The sequence below is a fragment of the Opisthocomus hoazin genome, chromosome 3 (genome assembly GCF_030867145.1).
Source record: "Opisthocomus hoazin isolate bOpiHoa1 chromosome 3, bOpiHoa1.hap1, whole genome shotgun sequence".
In the NCBI taxonomy this organism is placed as follows: domain Eukaryota; kingdom Metazoa; phylum Chordata; class Aves; order Opisthocomiformes; family Opisthocomidae; genus Opisthocomus; species Opisthocomus hoazin.
Window position 1 is genome coordinate 92,744,588 of NC_134416.1, and position 26,111 is coordinate 92,770,698.

A 26,111-nucleotide genomic window follows, 5' to 3' on the forward strand; every position below is an offset into this window, starting at 1 on the left:
CATTCCAGTTTTCAGTCACTGTAAAGCAAAATTTGACCAATATTTTTAAATTACAGAATTATACTACACAAAGAATGGCTCTGTGCAGAGATTTCCCCCCCTCCTTTCTAATTCCTCTTGTTTTTTAACTAATTCTAAAAAACCCATTCAGTAGTATAATTGTTAATAACGATGGTATAATGGAGGTCTCTAGGCACACAGAGGTTTAAAAATACAGTTTTGAAGGAGAACTGTACATGGTCAAAGCAAATTCTTTAATTCTTCCAGACTGTCCAGGGAAATTTGGAGAAATGTGTAACCTCCCCCCCCCAAATAAATAGACTATTTCCATAATCATGAATCACTTTCTGTCCCTTACTCTGTTACAGAGTAAGATAATAGCTAAAAAGCTGGAATTCCTTAAACACAGTCCTACGTAATAGATCGAATTTTACTAACACGTGACCTCGAGTGTGCACTGCTTGAAACAAAATGCATGCGTTAGTGGGGGCCTGAATAAGAGAAAATATAGTTTGTTAGAAGTCATGGTAATCTTCCCGAAATACCTGGGGAATTATAAATTTACCAAAAGGTCCACTTCTAGCCTGTTATGCCTTGCCAGCACCTAGCTAATAAAATAGTCGTATGAAAAATATTAATACCTTCATAGGATTTCCTAGTATTTTATTTCACCTGCTTGTACATCCACAAATTGAGAATTTTTCTGAAATTTTGGGATGTGGTAATTTTGACAAAATATCATTAAATGCTTCTAACCTTGCCCTAATGTACTGTGAAACTCTCTGAAGCAGCTGAGCTACAACATGTTAAGAAATTGTTCGTGTTGACAACTGCGTCTTACCACTCTTTCAGCTGTGATGTGTGCCTGTGCTGCCAGTCCAAGCCAACGATAAGTAAAAAGGCCGCAATGACATGTCACCAGCTTCTTTCATAGACTCTGAATGTGCCCATTGTACCAGCTCTTTCACTTCAGCATTACCAACATTCAGCAGAACGTGCAATAATTGCTTAAACCATACTGACTTCGTTGCTTGTAATTGTCTAACACGACAATGTCTAACACAAAAAGAGATTCACGTGATTTCGGTGGGTTTGGAGACGAATAAGATACAGCCCAGTAATTATGCCTCTAGGAAGGGAATCGGGTCTCTGTGACAGACTCTCTGTGCAACCGTAGTCACATCCACAAAATTTACATTGGCCAGAAAACTGCAGCCTAAACCCAATTTGGTACTTAAGCACAAACAAACGTTCCCTTGGCAGTCCAGCTGACAACTTGTAAGGCTGCAGGCTTCTGCTCTGTAATCACTGAAGTAAATCACAGAACTTTATGTGTGCCCAGAGGCCATTCTGGCCAAGTTAAAATCTTGCAACCTGTCTCCTCCCCATGCCTGCGACTTCACAAATTAGTCTCATGCCATGGGCTGTTTTTATGTACGAAAGAGTGTTTTAAATTGCATTTCTTGTTTTTATCAGGCAGGTGAAACTAACTATTCAGTCATTTTTAGAGGAACAAAAATGAATCAAGGGTTCATTCTCAAAGAATCATATTGAGTAATTCCATCCCAAAAGCTGTTTCAGTCTGAAGAATCCAGTTTCATCAAGCTACCTGTACTTAGCCCCCCCAGGAAAATGTCTAAATCTGAAAAAAATAAATACCTCTGTCCTCGATGCTTCTTTCTGAATTAAGCAGCCTCTCCTTCACATCAGGCTGAAATATGTAATGTACTTTCTGTTCACTGTACAAGGCATCTCGAGGTGTGGGTTACCATATGTATTTGTGAACAGGGTGTCACAAGTCTTTAAACGCTATGGGTGTTGCTCCGTGAAACACTCCTGTATGTCCACAAGCCACATCCATACTTGTAACACATACCTTTAATATCATGTGACAGAAACATTCTGGTAACTGTCAGCTACAAAATCCTCCTATTTTTTTCAGAATCTTTGAACAGAAAAACAGTGCACACAAAAATAGTCATGATATTGTGAGGCCATGAGGGCACCCTATGATGCCCAAAAAAGAGACAAAAAAGTGCTGTGTAACTCTACAGTTATCCCCAAACTTATACACCCAGTTATACCCAGTTGCGCACTGGGTGTGCACAACCCAGTCTATGCCACCTGGCTTTGGCCTTTTATTGAGTAGCTTGGGCACAGTCAGTGATCTTCTTTGTTCACCTTCCCTTCAGTCCTTGCTCTTTCCTCGATGACCTTCTGAGGAGGCTGGCGTTCCTTCCATGAGTGATCCGTGTCAGAGATCACCAGCTCTTTCTTCAGCATGGCCAGCCGCCCAGCTGAACCAATCCAGGACCTAGTAATTTAATGTATCTTAGCAAATAGTCAACAAACTGTAAGAATTATTCATTGGAAACACCAGGGATTACAGTCACAGTGGTAAAACAAAGCAAAAATATTTAGTATGCTGTTACCCTCAGCCTGCTACTTCATACAAATATTACTGCCTGGGATTTCTTATTAACTACAGCACTTCTGTTTAAAATCCTTCCTAAAAGCCTGGAAAACCAATTTTAGAAAAAATTCCAATTTAAACTAGGCTACAATTTAGTTTTTAGATTAATTGTGCAAACTTCTAATGGGCATATTAATTATACATTACTAATAACTCTAGTATCAACCATGAATTCCTGTTGTTCCTTGAACCAAATATGATTAGCTTCACTCTTTCTCGAGGGCATAATTTCGCAAAAAATTTACAAGCATGAGAGTATAAGCTATTATAGTGTTAGAATTGTCGTTTTGTTTATGATTCCGCCTAAGCAGTACTGAGAACCTTGTGCATATTTACACTGATACCCTTGCGGGATAGAAGACAGCAATCAAATGGAAAATGGCTTAAAACGCCAAATTTTCAGCCATATTTACTGTATTTTGAGGCAAGTTATCTGAAGGAGAACTCTCTCACCTCAAATTGAGTGTTTTTAGACGTGGCAGTGTGCCTTGAGACATTGTAAGTGTCCTACTGATGCTCAGATCGCTAATACAAAGGTTTACAAAGTACGCAATCCTTGTTGTGCAGAATGTAATTGTAAAAAATGCCATTAACAGTTTCCCTTCATTCCTATAATTTCAGCCATTTAATTAACCTTTAGACTTAAGGTATCATCAAGACCCTGGAAAACAGAAAATTAGCATTTTTGTCAGGTTTTTGCTTTGCTGCTTCATGGAGTCTCTCTTGCTATTACTACAGTAGCTGAGTGTGTGCAGTGCACAGTAGAAGGACAGCCCTCCAGCAAGCCAGCACAGCTCGCAGGTAGCTAGAACCTACCCAGCCACATGTGGCTCCTAGCAATTTCCACCTCTCACTGTCTCCAAACAGTACTACAAAATAGGTTTATGGCTCCTGTCTGCTCTTGAAACATGTGCATGTTCTCCACGATCTAGCACAAGTTTTGTAAATGCTTCATTTCCCCAAAACTGACATCACAAGCACGCTGTATCCACAGATGCCCTTTTTTTTTTCATGACATTAGACATTCTGGATCCAGTTCTTCTTTCGCTTGTCCTGACAGAACCACTCCTGTCTGCTCCGTCCATGTGACCTAGCAGCCCCTAGTGCTTAATCAAAGAAAGGTGAACACAACAGCAGAGCATTCACTACTCCCTGTCTGTACAGGACAGATGCTGAATCAAACTTCTGTCACACAACCACTCCCAAAGGAAGAATTCTTTGGGTAATCAATTGGTGCTTCATCAAATGGACTCCTTGTCCTCCCAGCTCCAACTCTTCTGATTGTTTTCTGTTAAACATCTGAGACAAAGAACTGCTGACCTCAACTTTCAAACTTCAACTTTCAGCATCGATCAACAGTAAAAAATGGATAAGCCCTTGACAGTATATTTCCATGCTATATCAATTTTTCTTCAGCTGGTGTATGAAGTCACAAGAACGCAACTCTGTCCCAAGAGACCATAGAGGTCTTTGAAGTTCCTTTAAGCTGAGAGCAATCCAGAACTTTATGGACTTAAATCATCTTCCCACTGGTAAGGACACCAGACAGTTGACAGCCAATGTCTGGGACAATTTATATAGTTTTAGGCGATCCACAGCACAGCTTTCAAGCTTTCAGAAAATTAATTAGTTCAGGATAATATAGTAAAATCGGAGCTAAGAACCATCATATTTGTTGAACGTGTTATTATTTCATATTGTATTTATATGGTATAAAACAAATATTGTACTTCTTTTTATTACATTTGTTTTCTTGAGAAAAGGATACTGGGGAATAAGTGGGCAAAAAGCTAAAACTACTTTTGGGTGAGGCAACACGTAAAGCTAATGCCTCCATATAAAGTAAGTCAGTGAATATCTAGTGCAGCTATTTAGATATCTAAGTCCAGGAATCAGCTGTGAGGAGAATGGGAGGAAAGAGATATCCACATTATTCTATGATAAAACGCTTTTTGTTGTAGGTATTTTTGCATTTCACAGCTTCATCTAGCTGACATCCAGCTCATTCATCATTTTAAAAAGAAATAATATACCTCCAAAATCAGGTCCCTTCCCTGCTGAGCTCAGTAAGATGGGAGGAGCAGGGAATACTTCCTCGCCTTTTCTCACAGTGCAGAGCTTCATGTTTTTAGGAAGTGCTCATTTTCTGAGCAACACAAACCTATTTCCTTTGGAGCTTTCCTTCCTGGTATGAACTTCATTTTCAGCAGGCAAAAGTCTCTCCAGCCAGAAATCACTTATTTCTTGTGCTAATACTGAACCTCTACAAGCTGACAACAAGGAGCATTTTTTTGCTTCTGTTAAGTTCTAGGGAAACATAACCTTGCTTCATGCGCCAGGGCCTCAGGCTTGCTTATATTAGTTTAATTCACGGAGGAACTTGGCCTAGTAATTCCTGATGTTGGCTCATCATTACTGAACTATAAATGGATATCTCCTGTTTGGCTGGGTGCCCAGGCAGCTTTCTTTTAAATTCTTAATGCCACTTAAACAACATGTTCTTAATAGAAACAAACGGTGGTTTCCATACACTGTCTAAGTAACTAAATAAAGCACAGCTATCATCACTTACCTTCTCTCCAGCATGACTCGCCTAAATGCTGAAGACTAAAAGCTAACAGTTTTCTTTCTGACGCTGCTACTCCTGCTTTTCCCAGTGAGCTCTTCAGTTTTCTCCCTCAGACAGTCCATAAGAAAGTCATATTCTGCATCATCTGTCTCGGTAAAATAAACTTCGGTCAGCCTCATCTAACCACATTAATCCCACCATTGTATGTACCCTAATCGATTTACGACTCTTGAGCATCTTGGTGCCTTCCACACATCTCCGCCAATATTCAGTTTCCCTCCATAGGTCCTGTACTGCTCACCTACTTTATGGTCAGGTCTTACTCTCCTTTATATAGCTACAAAAAGTCCTGTTGTCATGACAATGTTTATCCCCACAGATATCCCTGCTCTGTCCACTGTGTTTCCATTAAAAACTATCCCTGATCTGGTCTGGTATAACCAAAAATGTCTTGCACTAGGAAAAAAAACAAGTAGTACATCAGCCAAAGTATGTAGCTAGCAAGGAAGAACACAAAAGAAGGGTTCAGTTCTGTAGTGGATAGCTATGTACATCAAAGAGGCTGAGCTACACTTGATGAGAGAAGCCAAAGTTTCCCCATTATAAAAGAAATACAGTTCCCCTGTCACAAATACACCTCCTGCCAGCTTGTTCTTTCACTAATAAAATACATAAATACATAATGGCATTTCTGATGTATAAAAAACCCAAAAACCTCTTATCCATCTACTTTATAGGCAATAAAAAGTCGGTTCATGTTTCCCCACCTATTTTAAGACTTCCTAATGTAGTTCAGACATGGAAGCTGGGGGAAAAGAACACACCATCAGAAATTTCTGGTTTTCTCCATAGTACAGCTTTTAGACACATTTATTACAATGCCCTAACATGTTTATAACTACTTATTTGCATACTTAAACAACATGGTAAGCCTTGATCACAGTTGCACAGGTGAATTGATGTGGCTACAGCTAGCCAGTACCCAGTACTTGACTGCAAGTCAAGGGAACCCGATTTGGGACACTAATCTTCTCCAGAAAGAATAACCCATCTTTAAACTCATGAAAAAGCTTCATTTACTTCCCTGGTTAATGGATTTTGTAAATACACAGCCCTGAGTGATTTCTTTAATCAGGCCCCTGTATTCTTTAGACAGAAGGCCTGAAGCATTCCCATGCAACCAATTTGTTTCTTATTTCTCTCAGCCGTGAACGGGAAGGACATCTGGGTCTTCTGGCTGGTGTGACCTGGGACGCTCTCTGCAGGGACACAGCAGGGAACACTGCAGGTTCGCTACGCTGGGAAACTGCAAAAGCACTGCTGTAGGGGTACAACTCAGGCTTTTTCTGTATCTCCTAGTCCAAACAGGTTGTCAGAAGCTGATCACTAAACCATAGATATGCTTATGACATAAGCCAGCTTATGACTGGCTTCTTCCAGTTCCTTGCACAGTATCTGCACGTTCCCTTCTTTCCTATGCTAGTCACTGCCTATTGAGCATAGTAAGTTGTTTTAAATTATGCAGTTACTTATCTATTTGCCTGCAAAGAAGTAGTAATGAAAAGCCTTCAGAGATATGATTAGCTCTAAAAGTCATGTTAGAGTTGGGAGAGAACAGAGCGAAAGAGATTTTTACCAGAATGTGGGAGAATATGTGTATATGAAGGCTGCAAATATTTCAGCTGAGTAGGTTTTATTTTGTATTCTGTCTGGTTTCACTTATATCATAATTGAAGGGAAATGGTGAGAGAAAACAGAGCACTTTCCCATGCTGTGTCTAAAGCTTTTTTCATGATTAAGTGTCATCATGTCTCAAGAGTACCAAAAACACTGGTGAAGGCCATCTTAATTTTGAAAAACAAATATGCATGAGAACTGGTTGTAGCTGGACACAGTTTTGAACTACAGCAGGTCTGCCATCAGTGTGAGTTTTATTGTGATGTAACCTGAAGAGCCTGCATTAGGATTTCAGAAGAAAAATAGTAAAAGATTTTTAAATCCAGCTAAAACACCGCCTCTGCGTGGAAGACTAGTCACATCACTTGTTATTGTCACGAGTGAAAATACTACTAGGGGCATAACTATAACTTACTCCCCAAGAACAGAGCAGGTCTCTGCTCCCACTCCAACAGATGTAACTTTTGTTTATAAGTGAAAACAGAGTTGGCCCTTAACAGGAAAAGAAAGGAAGGCAAAAAAATTGCAGAGAAAAGCAAGGACCTAAGGAAAGCACAGAAGGGAAAGTGGGCCATAGAAAAACTCGTCTCCGTTTTTCTGCAGCTGATGATGCCTTATCAGGAAGCTTCTCCCATTCGTACTGACTTGTCTGTGATTGAATTAAGAACTTGTTCCCATAGATTGAAGCATTTCATTCCCATCCCATATGACTCACTATCCAGTCATCAAGTATATGCATCAACATATATATTTGTACCTCGCGTATATATCCATAAATCCAGTCCTAATCAAAGCAGACAGCTTTAATTGCTCAATTTACATGTATTTTGCCGTGACATTTCTATGTTCCTTTTAATTTGGTTCTGGATATTTCTGTTGTTTACAACCTAGTTTCCTTGCTAGGCTTTCAGAAACTGTCCGACACGCTTCCCCTAAGAACCCCCAGTTCTTTCCTGTCCAGTGACAGTTTGTCAGAGGAGAATATGGCTGGTGGGAGGCAAAGTGTAGCCAAAATGTAGTACTTAAGGAAGGTGAAAGCAAAAGTGTGATAGCTATCAACATGTAAATGTGAATTCAGAGTTAATAGTCTTGTCCTAAATTAGCTCTTTGACTCAGCTTAGGGTTTTAAGATCAACATATATGCCCGTTACCTCAGTTTACTTGCAAATCAGGAAAAAATTTTTGAAACAGCAAATCCTCTCTAAAATATTAGAAACTGACTTTTAAACTCCTAATGGTCACAACAAAGGCCAAGTCAGTTAAGCAATTAAGAGATTACTATTTTATTATTATATTTTATTCACTTTAGAACTCAATCATGATACTTCACAGATTATTATCTTCTGTTAGCACATGCATTTGGACACTATTTGATAAATTTCCACTATGTTTGGACTTCAGAGGTCTCTATTCCTTACAGAGAAATCTCATAAGATTCCTATTATCAAATTTTCCCTTTTTTTGGCCTCATACTTTGACCCTGGCATTCTCAAAGTGACACTTGGCTTTTTACATGAGGCTTTAACTACAGACTGGGTTTCTAAACAATAAAATGCAGTAACTTGTAGTCCATACTTGTCCAGACTCAGAGAGACAGGCTCCACAAGCCAAATATATGCAGTAGGATAGTATAACTTAAAATATTCCAGACTAAATATTTTAAAATGAGACAAAATAAGTATTTTGAAGCACTAACCTGTACACTATTGCTTGCTGATTCTGGAGCTTGATGTTGTTACTGCTGTAGCTCCTTGTTAAAAGATCATGAATTTTTAATATTTTCAGACATCCTACAAATAGCACAAACAGTGTACATTGGCTCACAAATTATTTGCCGTCCTTCGGCATAAACTACTATATCTGGTGCTGTACCTTTGAAATTTGGAGTTTCAGTAGTTAAAGGAAAGCCTGCCCTTGCTAGGATCAGTTGATCAGCTGATGTCCTACCAATGTGAGACACTGCAGTAGTCCCATTTGTTCTTAGAAGCAGCTACTTCTAAGGTAAGATAAGACCTTTTTGCATAAAGCAGATGAGACATTAAGGTTCGAGAAGCATATTCTCATCGTTTTTCATAAGCTCAGCAAAACTGAACTGTGCAAATGCTAAACTTTCTTCTGGATAGCAATTGCTGGCCCAGGATGTCTTAGGGAGTACCAGGCTTCTAGAAGAGATGGTCTGCTAATAAGATTCTCCAGTGCCATTTATTAACACTCGTGTTGCTTAATCCCTGAGCCCCATATGCACCCAAATTAAGAGCATTTGCTCTGATTTGATTATTTACTTTTTTAAAGCATAATATTTTGTACAATGGGTATTTCTAGCTATATGGAATAAGAATATCAGGCTCAGGACAGTAGTAATAATAGGAATTATTACTATTACTATTCCATGGATAAAGCTGCTGAGACCTGTGGGAATGACACTGGTATCAGGTAATTGCAGAGAGCACAAGAAAGGCACACCAGTTGAAGGCACCTTGCTCCGTCCCCCTCCAGGAAGATAGTAGGGTGGGCTGAGACAAGGAGGACCAGCTGCAGGGAGTGAGGTAGGCAGGATGCCTGGGAGGACAACATAAGCTACCCTGTTGAAAGTCTCATTTATGCTCTAGAGTTTCTTTGCCCACATCTCCAGGGAATAAGCAGATAGCTGAAATAAGAGCTTATAGCAGGACAGGTTCACCCTCTGCAACAAGGCATTGCTGCTTTTCCGAGGTACCTGTATTTGCCAGATCTCCATGCTTCTACCTCCTTGGACAGGCTCTCACCAAATTCAGAGAACAACATAAACATTATGTATGACATCTGCTGTATTCATCAGGCTTTCCAGAGGTTTGGGAGGTTTTTTTGAGCAATGGGAATGTTGTTAACTATAGGATTAAACTCAGTAGGATATTCAGCTCTACAGACCACTTAGCAATTTAGTATCACTCAACCTTCAGCGCAGAGATCAGACTACATCCTACGCAGAAATGTTCATGATATCAAACACAGAAGTGTATCAAATCACCTGCCTAAACATTAAAACCAGTAGTGCAGATAAGGAAGTATCAAAGCTGGATTTATTATTCCAAGCAGAAAAATGAGATTTCTATTTTGAAAAGATAGAAAAAGACTTGTAGCTCAGGAGCCTGAGGAAAGCTCTGTTAAAAATATCTTGCAATTACATTACTCCAGATGTCTGTATCAGATGATTTCATGTTCCAGTGAGAAGTTTATCATGTTCTCTGTGTCACAAACAAGTAAACTGAGAGGTCACACAAGCTATTTCTGGAGTCTTTGGGAGGATCTGAAGGAGCCTAACTGTCAGCTGACCAATGAGGAGGACATCACTGTTCTTCAAATTTGCTTTCCAAATTGTTTTATCTGGCTTACATAGGGACAAAACATTTTGTGAAACAAGTGAATCATTGAAACATATGATACTCATGTCAATGAGGAACAAGCATTGTACACTACTACTCTTACTGTCGTCTGCAAAATTAAAGACTGAGCAAAATACTTCTCTCGGTCAGTAAGACATGAAAGCTTTGATTCTTTTCTAGCTTTACTCTGGGATTCTATTAGCAGAGAATTTATGTATAAAAGTACCACTTACTCTTTTAAAGTTAAATCTAATGACCCCACTCATGTAAAATTACCAGAGTAAAAATAAATTTGCAATTTGGATCTACTACTGTGGTTGACACATTTCTAAGAAGGAAACCCTCAGGATGCAGATGTTCTCTCTGAGTCATGACTTAGAGGTGGAAGAGCAGGCCATGAACATGGTAACATTGCATGCTGAAGCTAATAATTTTATATCAATTGCAATTAAGCTCTGAATTCCAAGCATCCAGGACAATTTGCAGTGGTAAGACTGAGAAGCTATGACACAGAGGAAGACAAAAACTGTCCATTTTCATGAGGGAAGTTAGTAATTTTGCAATATTTAATAAGATATTACTAGGAACCAGGTCATAAACCAAAAAGAGATGCATGTATTATGGAATTATCTATAAGCAAATAGACAATCACAGAAGTGTATTTTAACATCAAAAACCATCCTGTAACATCACTGCTGGGACAGGACATTTTATAATCCATTGCTAGGTGCAAGTGAATGCTATCCCATCTGTGCACACATGTGTGTGCATGTACTTCCATTTTTTCGTGGTACAAAAGCTATTCATCAATGTGACTCTATATGACATGGTTACTGAGAGCCACTGGAAAAAACCATTTGCACTACCCTCATGTTTCCTGTTTTCTGCATCAAGATTTGTGTTTGCAGATGACATAAATTCCCAGGCTCTGTAACAAAGCAATTAGGTGATATGTGACCACGTATAGTAAGGAGGAATTAAAAACTATATATGAAGACTTATTCAGCTACCAGAAAGAAGCAACAACCTGACTCATGCTACCTCTGAAAGCAACTAGTGTCTGCTTTTAGAGCAAGTCACTGTGTGGACACTCTTTTTCTGGAGTAAGAGTATTGGCATAGAGGGTTTACACAACCCGCACTCTCACCCCTGGAAAAATAAAACCCGCTTTGCAGCATTTATACCAGGGCAAATATTTTGTAGATTCTGGACAAGTTCTTGCACGAGTGATGGCAGGTTATTGCAATACGCTGTGATGCTGAATGTTGCAGTTCATAAGAATAAGGTCTATGAGTGCAACCAAATAAAAAATCATGTGTCATTAAACATCAGTTTTGCGATCAAATAGTAAAATAATGATAAAAATCAATCCATTAGTTCAATGGATACTTCATTGTATACTGGTACGTACTTCTTTTAACATACTAACTTTTCTTAATAGCACGTGGATATGCTATCCTTCTTCCTCAAAATTGGATGATTTCTAATAAGCCCAACTACTCCTGATGTGAGCAGCACTTACGGCATTTCTTTCTCAAATCCAAAAGATATAATTTAAATCACATATTGTAAATAGCAGAAGAAACATGCTGCTTGAACTTGTCCATGGATTTATAAGAAAGTGACAAACCTGGTTTTCCACTGCACTGATGTAAACAAATTAGCCATACACACACCCCGTCAGCTATTGAGGGACTTAAAAGACATTCAGCACTTCACTGTAAAGTCTTAGCCTAAAGTCACGAGATTTTTAAAGGTAAAGAGATACAGTAATTGCTGCATAGCTCAGGAAGGGAAATGCCATCTGTTCTGCTACTTAAAACAACACTGCACACCTAGTCAGATGAAGTATTTGATCTGAATTGTCCTATATACAAAGAACTACGCAGAATATATGTACACCATAGAAACAGTCCACACCAAATTACTTCTGCCCACATTAAATCCAAAGCCTGAACTTCTTAGACGTGTTCTACAGGGACACCGATGCTGATTAGACGTGACACAGGAATAAAATAGACACACTTGAAAATACTGAATACTGCTCCTGGACTCGCGCTGGAAAGCCTGTACAGCTGCTGTGAAAACCAAATGAATACACTGCTCTGGATCTGCACTAAAGGAAAGATCTTAATGTCGTGCTTGGTCAAATAAAGCAAGGCCCCTTATACTACCTCCCTGGTGAAAGAACCAGGTGAAGGAGGCGCAGCTTGAGAGTAAATGATATTTACTTTTAAAAGAACCTGTTTCCACTACCAAGGCAGAGCGTGGAAACAAGACTTACATTTTGAAACGTAACACATCACAACTTCTTACAGGAATAAAATCACACAGAAGCAACCATACCTGATGTATTAACCTCTGATAGTTCACTCTGCATTAGTTCCACCTAAAATATTCACGGCGTCAGAGTGCTAACCCACCTGTTTTACATTCCCTCTCTGGGTGGTCTGGATTTCCAGCCTAAGACTTTCTCTTCTTTTTCCCTAGGAAAACTGCATTTTAAGAATAAATTTCTTAATAAATTGTTTCAAAGACAAAATATTTATTACATTTTAAAAGTGAAGGGTAATCCTCCTATACCATCACATTCAGTGAGATGCAGACACATATCTGGAGGAGTGCAGGATTAACACAGCCATATCTTCCAGATGAGGTAGCACAATTCCATTTGCTTTTAGAAGTGCCCGTATGTCTGTTTTCCACGTTCTTCTAATGAATATTGCATATGGGTTTTAATGCAATGCCATAGTGTGGGTAGGTGTAATGGCTATAGGGTAGTGCATTACTGCTGAAAAGCCAAGTAGATGTGGCCAAAGTTGAAGAAATGGTGCCCCCGTGGAACATAAACAGCTCTAGGAAAACTAACAGTTCAGCAAGTTTTAGAAAGTACTATGAAATTCTCTCCTTTGTTGTTACTGTCAAAATATGCTTGCATGTTCTCTGTCAGGCATTTCACTTTGTTGACTGAAGGAGATGTTTTGCAGTCCTGAATAAAAAAAAAAAACAAAACCAAAATCCAACACGTCTTGTTTACAGTTTCACTGCCTTCATGAAGCATTCCAGATCACACCATCAAAAAAGAGCACAGCGAACCCTCTGTTCTACACATTGTGAAATCAAATAATTATGGAGCCCAAGATATTCCCTAACTTTTTCGTAACTAATCAAATGAATTGTAGTTTGGTTTGCAAAGCATTCTTTGCATCTGCCCTGCAAACCCTTTATTAAGCTGAAGCTAAGGAAAGACAGAACTCAAAGTAACCACCATTGAAAGGAAGATGTTAGCTGACATTTCATGCGTTCTATTCAGTATCAATTATCTGCAGGAAAGACATTGTCCTTTTTTGCTCTGGCTGCCTAGTTATGCATTTATTGATCAGGGTATTGAGACTGAAAAAACAGGGACAGTAAAACAACATTGCATATAACACACCAGGTACTCCAAGACTACGATGTCAGTTTGATGTGGAGGACATTTCATTTTTACATCATATTTGAAGTATAGCAAGTTTCCATCCAATTGCTAAGAATAAACTACATTGCAATTTCAGTGAAAGCCCTGAGGCTTCAGTCATCTACAAATATGTTTGAAACTTTCCACAACCCAGCAGACATTTGGTCTGCCTATTTTTTCTGATTTTTTTAATCTGAAGAAAATGAAAAAGCTGTTTCATTTATTCTTTTAAGGCTGCTCAGAAGTCTTGCTTGTGATATATATGTTTGCACTAGAAAACACAAGGACAACTCAAAGTCAGGTCTATACCTCATGGAATAGACCGTTTCCCCAGTCCATTTGCTACAGCTCACACTCTAGAGGACTGTAAGGGACGAATAGCAGGGTTCCTTGCACAAATCGCGTGGAATCAACCTCAGCTGCCCTCCTATGAATAATGGGAGCTATTGCAGTGAGGTGATGGCAATGGTAGCAATATACTACTTTGTAGCTCCCACTCTGGAACAAGGCAGCGAAGGAAAAAATAATTCAGCTCTTGTGACATTTGCTCTTCTCTCTCTTAGCCCCACCACAGTTATAGTAATGAACTATTTATGCTAGTGCAGCTAACAGTCCCTTAAGCACAAGGAGTCATCAGCCGTCATAAGGGCATTTTTTTTAAGTGAGAAAGAGAAACAAACAGTTGCCTTCAACAGATTGTCAACCTAAAGGATTCATTACGCACAGCTTCTCTGCAGGTAGTTGCTGTTATGAATTGAGGGCATGTATAAAAGCACAGGTACAGCTAAGAGCGGTGGATGTAGTAAAAATATTGTTGTCCATCACTCCCATTCACCTTTTTCATTATTCTTCAGTTTTTAGTATGACAGGGAATTATTTAAAGGCACATTCATGTTATCATAGCCAAATTATCATATTCTGCTTTCAGGCACTGTGGAGATTTGATAACGGGATTGCCCCGGCAGGGGGGCTGGACCCAGACAATCTTTAAGGTCTCTTTCAACTCAAACCATTCTACGATTCTGTGATTCTAACATTTCTTGAGGTCATATTTCTCCAGACTATTGAAAATAAAGACCAGATTTTCAGTTCTAGACAAAATTCACACTGAAAAAGGAAAAGGCTGTAGCAGGGGTATAGAGGCTACTACGGTATCTCTCCTCATTTCTCATTCCTGTGTATACTCGAAAGCAGCTCTGCCTTGCTCAGACTAACGGGAGTAATACAGACCTGAACTTAAAACAGAGGTTTACAATAACATCAGCATGAGAACCACTGTATTCTAGTCATAACTGAGTTCAGCTAAGTTGATTCTGCATTAAAATTTTCCTAAAAATTCAGCAGTTTGATCCAGGACTGTAGCCTGTGTCTAGAATCTCACAGCTTTAACATTTCAGTGCACTAAATGCAGAAACATTTAAGGTATCTCCTTGAAAAGCAAGCTGCCTGAGTAAAAATACTTCACCATACCAAGTATTGGAGGAACCAAAGAAGCCACCAGAATATCAAGCTTACTGAATCCCTGGATCTCTTTGAAAATGCTTTGAAATATTTGGAGGGTTTTATGATTTTTCTTAACTAGTCCTGTAATGCTTAGTTTAGTTCATTATACCCTTGCAATCTTCAAAAACTGTTATTGATATCTGGGGGACGGGGAGTAATATCTTTAGGTTTCCAGCTGCTAGTGGATATGATAAATTATTATCAATACTCATTGGACTTTGTCAGGTATCAAGCAACTCCAGTTTCTCAGAAACCCTATTGTTCTTATGTTCACGTGACAGCCACAAACATCACTGCTATTCTTCTGGTTACTCAAACACACAATGGTCATCTTCACAAAGTTAGCATCTACCTATAGCTAAGACACACTGGTGTTTCCCAAAACTACAGTCACTGTTTTATGTATAGGGAAAAAAACCAAACAATAGTGGCACAGAAGAAATCATGTGACTGTTAAATAATTTTAAAGTCATTTTTTATCCACTTGCCCATTGTTCCTCAATGGTCAAAAATCATTAAGTGCCTACTCCCATCACCAGACTAATTTATCATCAGTATTCAAGAACTGACCAGGTTACATATCTCTTTGCAGAGTACAGTAAAGTCTTGGTGAAATGTAGTAAAGAAGACAAATACAGCTCAAAAACATAAATAAGTGCCTACTTCTATCACCAGACTAACTTATCATCAGTTCCAAGAGCCATTCAGGTTACAAATCTCTTTGCAAATTACAGTAAAGTCATAATGAAATGCAGTAAAGAGCAAAAATACAGGTAAAAAAAGCTACTTACATATTTCAAATAGATCACAAGGATGGTATGTTCCATATCATTGAATGCTAATTATTTTCTGTTGAGGGAAAAATCAGAAAAATTGTCTGCTAACTTTCTGATTTTAACCACTTCACTGTAAAAAAAAAAATAAAAAAGAAAAATTAAGAAACAGTCTGTATCTTTATTGGTGAGCTCACATTTAACAAGTTTCCTTCAGAAATAATTATGGATTCTTTAAAGAAATACTGAATCATCTAGCCAAGTAAGAAAACCATTTCTACAAAAAAAGGTTAAAAGAAAAAGTTTCTGACAAGTACAACAAAGAGATAGCAGTATGTTTATAAAACTATACTTTAAAAAAAAAAAAACAATGGCAGACGATATATTTGAATATGCTATTATGCCTTGGCTTCAGCACTCAAGCTCAAGATAAACAAGAACAAAAAAAATCCATATATAGATATCTACTGTAAGCTAAAAAGATGGTGGAATATGATATAGATGAGATAGTTAGTGAGAGCAGCATGAAAAAATTGCACCAGAGGGTAAAAACTAATGATTGACAAATATTAGGCACCAAAAGAACTACATGTAAAAGAAAAAAGCAGGACTTGTTGAGAAGTGAAGAGCAGTGAGAGGAGATGAGCCGAGCATATGTTTTTTTAATGAGGTGTTAAGTAGATCAGCTGGAGAGGTTGGATAATGACTGTGCTGATGAGTTAGCCAGGGGTGCGAAAAAAGCTAAATAACATGACATTAGGGAAACTCAGGAGAGCAGTGAAACACGAGGTGATATAGCTTCTGAGAAAAAAAGTGAGCTACTTGGGCCACTCACATAACTTTTAGTGATGCTAGAGCTGCAAGGACTCAGCATCTCCTTAAGGTAATACATAAAAAAAAGCATGCACAAATTTAGCGAAAAAAATCCGACCTTACAACAACTCTTTCGCTCCCAGAGAAATCTTCTGAAAATGTAAGTGCTTTGTTACTCTTCCTATCTTTGGATCTTGGCTAAACAGTTAAGCAGTACAGCTGAATGTAGCTCATCAGCTAAACTGTACTGAAGTTAATGCAGAAGTGTCCTGGCCAGTCCTTGTAAAGAAGCAGGTATTCACCTGAAAGAGTCCTGGGCAATGTCAGATGTTCTAAATGCTCCATAGAAGTAGATCACAATAGCAAAGAAATAAACACAGAGTAAGATTATGAGTTTTCTACCTTCTGACATTTACCAAAATTGTGTCCTCTAGACAGTAGGGGATAGGACATTCAATTAAGCCAGTCTTCATATAATAGCTACCAGCTCCTCAACACAGAAGGATGGGATGTGCTTCTGTGGTTCATCTGTTCCATGTCTGGATATTTTCATGTACCCGCAGTAGCACCAGGCATCTCCTAGCTTTTCCTTTGCGCTGCCATTCTACTCTATGTCCCTAACTGTAGTGTCCCTCTGGAGAACTGGGGGGACAAATGTACCACCAAGGCAGCACCACACTTGTGCACCATGTCAATGGAGCAGTGGGAGAATTAAAAAAAGAACAACTAGGATTTGCTTCATTGTGTATCAGAATTAAAAAAAAAAAAAATCAAACCAAACCTGTGGGAACACTGTAATGGGAAACAGAGCAAGCAGGAGCATTGTCAGGTTGTGCAAAAATAAATTTTAAAACTGTCTAAAATAACTAGCGGTTGTTTGAAGGAACTTGACAGTGACAAAGGCAGAGGAAGTTTGTGGTGGGTGTTCAAGGATGGCAAGGAACAGGATATGTTTATGTGTAGAGATGCTAAATATAAACCCCAAGGTGCAGCAGAGATGAAAGACAGCTCATCAACGGTATCTATAGAAGGTCAGGGTGCAGTATAAAAGTAGGGAAAAAGACATAGGAGATAACAGAGAGAGATTTTATGCCACTACCCAGTGGTTTTATTGGGCCAATATTTAAAAATACATAAAAGCTGCCCTTACAAACCTAACTTTTATTTGTACCAGAATCACAGACAACACAAGCTGAAGAACTGGTGACCCACACTGCCAAAGTGTTACTCTGCATAAACAGTATGTTACAGAATAAATGTGCATTTAAATTCAGTTCAACATTATTGGACTGGGGCTGCTCATCAGAAGAGATGAATGGAAATATTCAGATTTCAGACTTGTCATTTTTTTCCTGTGATGGAAGTGAAGATGGCTCTCAGTTCTGAAAAAGTTGTCAAACACTGCCACAAAATTAGAAGAAAGGGCTGTTTAAATACATAAAGTAAAATTTCCTTTAAAATAGAGTTTGAAATACTACTGGCATGACAACCTACATCATACCAAACTTAGGATTGAACATGAAGTTTCGTTTCAAAGAAAATTTTTGAAGTTTCATGGCCTGTCACTTATATCATAAAAGAAGGCATGACATACGAGTTTGACATTAAAGCAAAGTCATTTACACATTAATTGTTACACAAAGGCTAGGCATAGATATTCATCAGGCAATGTAAAACTACTAAAGAAGGTTCTGACCATGTGACTCAGTTTTTTGTTTCCTTTCACAGCTGACCTGTTGATAGGCAAAACTGTGTTTATCAGCCTCTCAGCATAGACACCTCCCTTCACTACCTGCTGCAACTGTGGTTTTAATTCATCAAGCAACTGGGTTTTTAATTCATCAGATGATCCATTTCTGACCATAGCTCTTTCCAAGTCAGTTTCTTGAGTCTTATTTTTCAGGTAAGAATCCAATGGTCCTTGTTTCAAGTGATTGTGACAACGAAATCCATACAGAAAGCTCAAATGCAGACAGTCTGCTCTTAACTGCTTGTTTATCTCGAGCATCATAACCACTTTTAATCCAGAATCAACTGGCATTGATTAGAAATGCAAGGTAATTTCAAAGGGGATAAGTAGGGAAGATGAGCAGGTGTAGAGGAGGGTGTGAACAACAACACTTCTCAGATCTAGCTTCACAAATGTCCTGTGAAGAAAGCACTGACTGCACAGTGAGCTGATGAAATAGCAAGATGAGCAGACTGACTTCTGTTGTTTCTGCTACTACACCCATCTTGGCAGCTACAAAGTATTAAAATCTACTAAAAGAGAGTTTCCTAACACAGGTCTTTCCACATCAACTGGAGCACCAGCTCAGCTGTGCTCACTCTGCCTCAGGAAGGAATTGACAAATTCAAAGTTAAAGAAACAGGGGAGGAAAAAGGGGGAGGGATGCTGAGGAAAAGAAAGAACAAAAACATCCAACAACAGCAAATAAACTAGAGAAGATTTCAATTTCCATTTCAAATAGAAATACTGAACATTTTCCCAGGAAGCATGGCTTTATGGGCCACCTGAAAAATGTGTATGTTTTATTTTATTATTATGCTATGTAGTCTCCAGGACATTATGTGGCCAGAGGAGACTGCAGCATGAAGTAGATAGTGAGGTCCACTAGTTTAGTAGTATTCAATAGTTTTAGAGATATATTCAGTAGTTTTAGAGTAATATTCAGTAGTTCTTAATCAGAACACAGAGACCAGCAGACAGGCCACCTGTGATGAAAGGGAAGTAGAAAAACTGAGCTTGCTATTGTTCTTAAAACTGTTACGCACATATCTGACAGCAACGAACTTAGATCAAAGCAGGGTATGGGCGGGATCAGAAAGAAATAGCCACCGAAGCAGGAAAAGAAGACGTGCAAAGACCTACAAGCTAACTAGCCACAGGGACATAAAATTGGTATTGACAAAAGCTGTAAAACAATGGCACTCCGTAGTATCAAAGACATCGTTTTATTTCAGAACAACAGAAGAGATGGAAACATTAAAGTGTTTAACAAATGAGAAGGTTGTAATGAAATATAAAGATGTAACACTGAGAGCCTCTTGCACGATTAAAGTTGCAAATACTCAACAAGGAAAGATAAGACATTTTTGATGTTTTCACCTTCATAGAAATTATTTAGCCTAAACAAATAGGTGGCACAATAAAAAAGCAGTCCTGCTATTACATATGGGGAGCAGAAGTAGAACTGGGGTACCCTTTTGCTTCGCATTGATTACTGCATTTAATTTCAGGGACTGTTAAATATAAAAAGCAGGCATCCTTCATGAGTTTTGGTTTTCCCACTCCAGGCTGCTGTCATGCTAATAGATCCATATACAGGGAGTGATGTGCACTATTGTTTGTATGCCAGTCATAGTCACCTCGGGCCAGACAACCCTGTTTTACAGAGAGCCCAAGAGAGCTGGTAATCACAAAAACCTTCCCTTGGATGCTCCTGAACATCGATCTCTCCATCAGTGGGAAAGTTAGGTAAGCCAAAGGGCTCTCCCCTGACCACCAAACTCGGGCCTAGACAAAACACTGCAGATATATCATCTCCATGCCTCTCCGGCAGGGAATCTTGAACAGATTCTCCTGTTTTCTAAACAAGCAAGTTTCAGTCAGGGCTTTAATCCAGCTAGGGCAATCACAGTTTTCATTTTCTAAACCAAGTTGTTTAGCCATGTGAAACACAGAAAGCAATGCATATGGTCACATGTCAATGGAAAATCATCAAAGAACCCTTTCTTCTGACACTGAAATATAAGCTTTATTAGACCATTTGGGGGGACGGGGGGGGAGGGGGGAAATAGCAGTAACATCTTCTACTCCTCTCTCTCAATTTTTTTTTTCAAACTATAAATTCTCTAGCCTTCTCTTACCTCTCACACAATGCCACCCCCCTGCACAACGGCACAGTGTAACAGCATGAGCTGCCTGCTCTGCCTCCTCTGCAGCTGAAACAGCAGTGAGGTGGCAGCTGAAGAGCAAAGACGATGGATGGGAAATGTTCTGCACTGAAGTCTGCAGTACTTTGTCAGGAGTTGAAGCAGAGGATGCCAGGGTCAAGGTCTGTTTCTTTCCTGTGACCTGTCCTTCCAAAGGGACAATTTGTAGTGGGTAGCTCTGTACATTTGTAACTATTAGAAAAAGGCTACTGCGAATTGTTTCCTTTCTGTCAGATGAATTGCTGTGTGCTTTATTTAGGAGCAACTTCATCACACCGAGCATAAAAATAAATGCATGTTCAGCAGCTCAGTTTATTCTGAAGTCCTGCTCAGCCTGCTGTGAGGCTGCAGTTTCAGTCATGAGATGCGCTTCTCTTCAGCAGATACCTATGCCAGACATTCAGTGGAAAAAAGCTTCCTGTCCAGTACATAGCCAGTCTGCTGAGAACCTGGAATTTCTTGACACTGGCTTCACTGAAGTCAGGGACGTGGATCCCAGCCTCACCAGTTCTTTTAAGACTCCAGTTTTACACTGGCTTTGAGAAAGCATTTGCTAGTAAGTCTGAAGTTGAAAAAGAAATAGGAAGTCATGTGCACATAGTGAAAAAGAAATTCTTCGCTCTGTATCAAGACTACTTGCGAGAGGGAAAAAGAACAAAAATAAAATGAAAAAAAAACTGGAGGCTCCACTCTTGATGTGAATGTGAAATGTGCAATAACAGTTCTCTTTAATTCACTTGTTGAGCATGAAATGTCTTCTGCACATTGAAAGAATGTGTAAGTATAGGGGACTGGAGTTTTGGAAACTATTATCAAATGATTGCTTTACTAGTCAACCAGTGAACTCCAAAGTCTATTTGGAGAGCTGGAAATGGCCTCATCTTTTAATTTGTCCTTACAGTACCATCAGAACAGAGCTTCTGTGTCAGAACACCTCCCAGTCTTATCCTTAGAAGTTCATGACGCATTTTGAAAGCTGCCTTGCAAAAATGAGTAACATTTCAACAATAAACAAATGTAACTGTTTAACAATAACACAGCAGTTACATAACAGTATTACTGTCTATCTGTTCTAGTATTTTAAGTTAACTACACGACTTTAAAGAGTTACACCACAGAAATATAGGAATTTTGTTATTATTATCATCAATTTTACTGTTAGCTTAAAAAAATGTATATGTTGCAGTTTTCTGAGAAATGATGAACCAATTCTCAAAAACTCCTGCCTTAGAAAAATGTGGGCTTAAGGCTACTGACCCTCAACTAAAGGAATTTACCTTTTAATGAGGTGGTGTGTGCATCAGCCTTTGCTGCTCTGGAAAGTGTGGTCTCATGTTCCTGGAATTCCCGACATGGCGTTGGGCCTCTCACTATTCCCCCATTCACAGCAGAATCCAGGGAGCTGAAGAAATAAATGTTGCATATTATATTATATTTAAGCTTCGGGTGATTGTTCTTAAGATTTTTATATTCCAAGAAATGTTACTACATTATTAAATACACAAATGCTTCACAGAATAGGGAAAGACAATTTCTAAAAACACAGGTTAGAAAGACCACTGCTATTATTACTTCTGCTGAGAGCAATACCTTTCTATTAAGGAGTGATGTAAATGAACTTTGATGTACAAGACACAATGAATTGGTTATTGGTTCAGACATACTAGTGAGAGAAGCTGAGAAGGTATAGACTTGAAATATTCTTTTAACTTCCTCCTATAGAACATTACAGTGAAAGTGGGATTAACTGGTGTGAAAGTGGGATTGAAATGGGTTTTGTAAACACTTGAACCTATAGCAGGGATAACAATGCAGGTAAGTTTTTGGCACGCTCTACCGCAGGAGCGCTGATGGGTCACTGAAAACAGGGCAGTATGAAAGAAGGCAGGAAGAGTTGCAGGTAAAAACAAATTTGCAGATGGAAACAAACATTCTAGATGAATATGGATGCAACAAAAAGAGAAAGATTAACATGTAGATGTGGACAAACATCAAAAATTAAAAATATAAAACAAAATATACGAAAGAATGTTCTCTTTACAAAATATTAGCAGTCAGGTGACCTCTAGTTATAGACACACATAAGAAGCCTTAATCATGTTGGATTCTCTTTCCTAATCATTGTATGAAAAGTATCCTGGAGAGGAAGTCTGTGGCCCAGTTCTATCACAAGACACCCAAAATTGGTACAAAGAGAAGGCAAAGACAGAAGAAATTAATAGAAGGAGCAAGAGAGTTTATTCCACTCTCTTTGCTCAATGAGAAGCAAGAAGAGATATAATAAGTTACAGTCCTTTTGAGTATGAAACAATCTTTACATATTGGATATTTAATCTGATTCAGCTCAGTTGTATTCCCACAAGCACTCTAAAGCGTAGTTTTTAACAAAATATTAGCTGAATCTTTGAGTGTTTAAAATTGCACTGAACATCCACAAAGAAAAACAGAAGTGTGATTTTAGGATTTCCTCAATTGTATGCAGAACTAAATATCTCAACAGATTTTTTCTTTTATGCGCTCTCTTCTTATTTGATCCCAAATATGTAAAAAGTACATATTTATTTAATGTTAAGTTTGAATGTCAGAAAATGCTATTCTCAGGATGTGGCAGTTCATATTTTATCTGTGCAGGTTTGCCTGTTGCTGAAGGATATTTCTGAAAACCAAACAGAAGGGTGAAGCTAAGAATAAAACAACAGGAAGCATACATGCACTGCAGCCAGCAGTACAGAGAAGAGATATGAAACACAGTGTGGTGTGCCAGTCACCAGCACACTTTAAAATCAAGTAATACTACCACTACTCCACCTCTGCCATCACTTCTTCTTAAAAAATTGGTTCGTATATTTTCTCTTTTATTTATTTGTATATACAGTAGAAGCACGAATTCCAGCCAAATGAGGAAAGTGTGGTGTGCCTTCCAAGAGACAAATGAAAGCATGAACACTTCAAAGCTGACATGTTTTGTTCCCACACCTGAAAGCTGAGTGAAAAATCCCCTTTTACAGCACAGTTGACCCACTTCTGCTCAAGGGACTTTGAGTAATAAGCAGTCCAGCATGAAAGACACACTTGTTGGTGTTCTTTTAAGTTCCTTGTTGAAATTCTGACACAGGTATGAATATGCTAAACATAGTATCAAAATATAACCAAGTGGTACAACAGAACACTCTTTTTATTAACCCTTTAAACTATTTTTACTTTTATGTTAACTACTCCTCCCCCCCCCAAAGAATGAAGGCTGCATTTAATAATTAAATGATGAAGCTGTTTTGAAGCCGTGCACAAGGCCATGTATTTGAAGAACTAGACAGTTTATAAATCCCAGATAATAAACATCAAATGCATCTTAGTGGCTGTGTTGAAGTAGATACTACTGTTGGCTGCTGTTTCATCTTCAGTAATTTGCCACATTTGTGTAGGGTGGAATTATCTTGGGACAGACTCAAAACTAAATTTTGCACTAATTCAGTGACATAATTTTGAAATATTTAGTACTTCTGAATTTCCAGATTTTTGTCCCTAATGTCACCATTTAACACATTACTTGGTTCAGTTGAACACTCTACTTACAATGAGCAAACTCATTTCTGCTTCTTCTCTTGTGTCACCACAAATCAAGGACATAGGACTGAAGCTGCATTTACAAAAAGAAAAAAGTTTCTAAAGTGACTTCACAGCATAAATAGAAGACAGTAACAGAAACCAGCAACAGGCATTTTTATAGGCAAGGGTCTTATCACATATATAAGACTCTGGACATGTAGACTTACTTAGACTTCTGAGAATTACAAGCTAGTAACTGTAACGCTAGCTGTATAGGTTTTATTTAGTATAATCTTGTAGCCTATTGGTTTTAACCAATGCTGAATGGTTATAAAAAATGAGCAATGGTAATTACCACTCTCAGCATTTTCTATCTCATCCCAATTTAGAAGAAAGAATCTATTAAAAACTTGTAAATGATCCTACAAAACACCTTTAGAGAGTTGTCTGAAATTTATCCATAGTAGCCCAAGAAGTAATATCACAGAATCATAGAATCATGGAATGGTTTGGGTTGGAAGGGACTTTTAAAGGTCATCTAGTCCACCCCCCCATGCAATGAGCAGGGTCATCTTCAACTAGATCAGGCTGCTCAGAGCCCGGTCTAACCTGACCCTGAATGTTTCCAGGAATGGGCCATCTACCACCTCTCTGGGCAACCTGTTCCACTGTTTCACCACCCTCATTGTAAAAAAATGCTTCCTTATATCCAGTTTAATCCACCCTCTTTTAGTTTAAAACCTTATCCCTTGTCCTGTTGCAATAGGCCCTGCTAAAATGTTTGTCCCCATCTTTCTTATAAGCCCTCTTCTGGTACTGGAAGGATACAATAAGGTCTTCCAGAAGCCTTCTCTTCTCCAGGCTGAACAATGCCAGCTCTCAGCCGTTCCTCATAGGAGAGGTATTCCAGCCCTCTGATCATTTTTGTGGCCCTCCTCTGGACCCACTCCAACAGGTCCATGTCTTTCCTGTGCTGAGGGCTCCAGAGCTGGACACAGGGCTCCAAGTGAGGTCTCACCAGAGCGGAGTAGAGGGGAAGAATCGCCTCCCTCGACCTACTGGCCAGGATTCTTTTGATGCAGCCCAGGATGCAGTTGGTTTTCTGGGCTGTGAGTGCACACTGCCGGCTCATGTCCAGCTTTTCATCCACCAGGACCCCCAAGTCCTTCTCGGCAGGGCTGCTCTCAATCCCTTCATCCCCCAGCCTGTATTGATAGGAAGGTTGCCCTGACCCAGGTGCGGGCCTTTGCACTTGGCCTTGTTGAACCTCATGAGGTTCACACAGGCCCACTTCTCAAGCTCGTCCAGGTCCCTTTGGATGGTGTCCCGTCCTTCAGGCATGTCGACCACACCACTCAGCTTGGTGTCATCTGCAGACTTGCTAAGCGTGTACTTGATCCCGCAGTCTAGGTCACTGATGAAGATATAAAACAGTACTGGTCCCAGTATGGACCTCTGAGGGACACCACTTGTCACCGATCTCCATCTGGACACTGAGCCATTGATCACGACCTTCTGGGAGCAATCATCCAATCAATTCCTTGTCCACTGAACAATCCACCCACCACATCCATGTCTCTCCAATTTAGAGAGAAGGATGTTGTGGGGAACTGTGTCAAAGACCTTACAGAAATCCAGATAGATAACATCGGTAGCTCTTCCCTTGTCCACTGATGTAGTCACTCAATCACAGATGGCCACTAGGTTGGTCAGGCAGGACTTGCCCTTGGTGAAGCCATGTGTGAGACTACACTTATTCTTCCCAATGTTTGGCTTTTCTGCTTCTATATTCAGCTGTAATACAACAAAGACTGAATAAAAAGAATTAAAATGTTTATTTTATCACTTTGCTTTTCTTCTTATGTATTCAAACTTGTATTAGTTATACCTTTTAAGTTTGCTTTGGGGGTACATTTTCTTGCTGCAAAACTGATGAAGTTACCCTTGCAAATTAAGTCATTATGTAAAGCTCACCTTGACTTCAGCTGGGGTTGACCACAAA

The 26,111-nt window shown here is 39.1% G+C and overlaps 1 long non-coding RNA gene across 1 annotated transcript; it reads right to left on the minus strand.

Annotated features, from left to right (window-relative positions):
• Positions 1–12,898: 12,898 nt before the first annotated feature.
• LOC142360767 (uncharacterized) lies at positions 12,899–24,187 on the minus strand. The gene is made up of 4 exons (XR_012763344.1): positions 24,137–24,187; positions 21,841–21,965; positions 15,833–15,947; positions 12,899–13,070 (listed from the first exon to the last, which is right to left on the minus strand). It is a non-coding gene; the product is annotated as an uncharacterized LOC142360767 (long non-coding RNA).
• Positions 24,188–26,111: the final 1,924 nt, after the last annotated feature.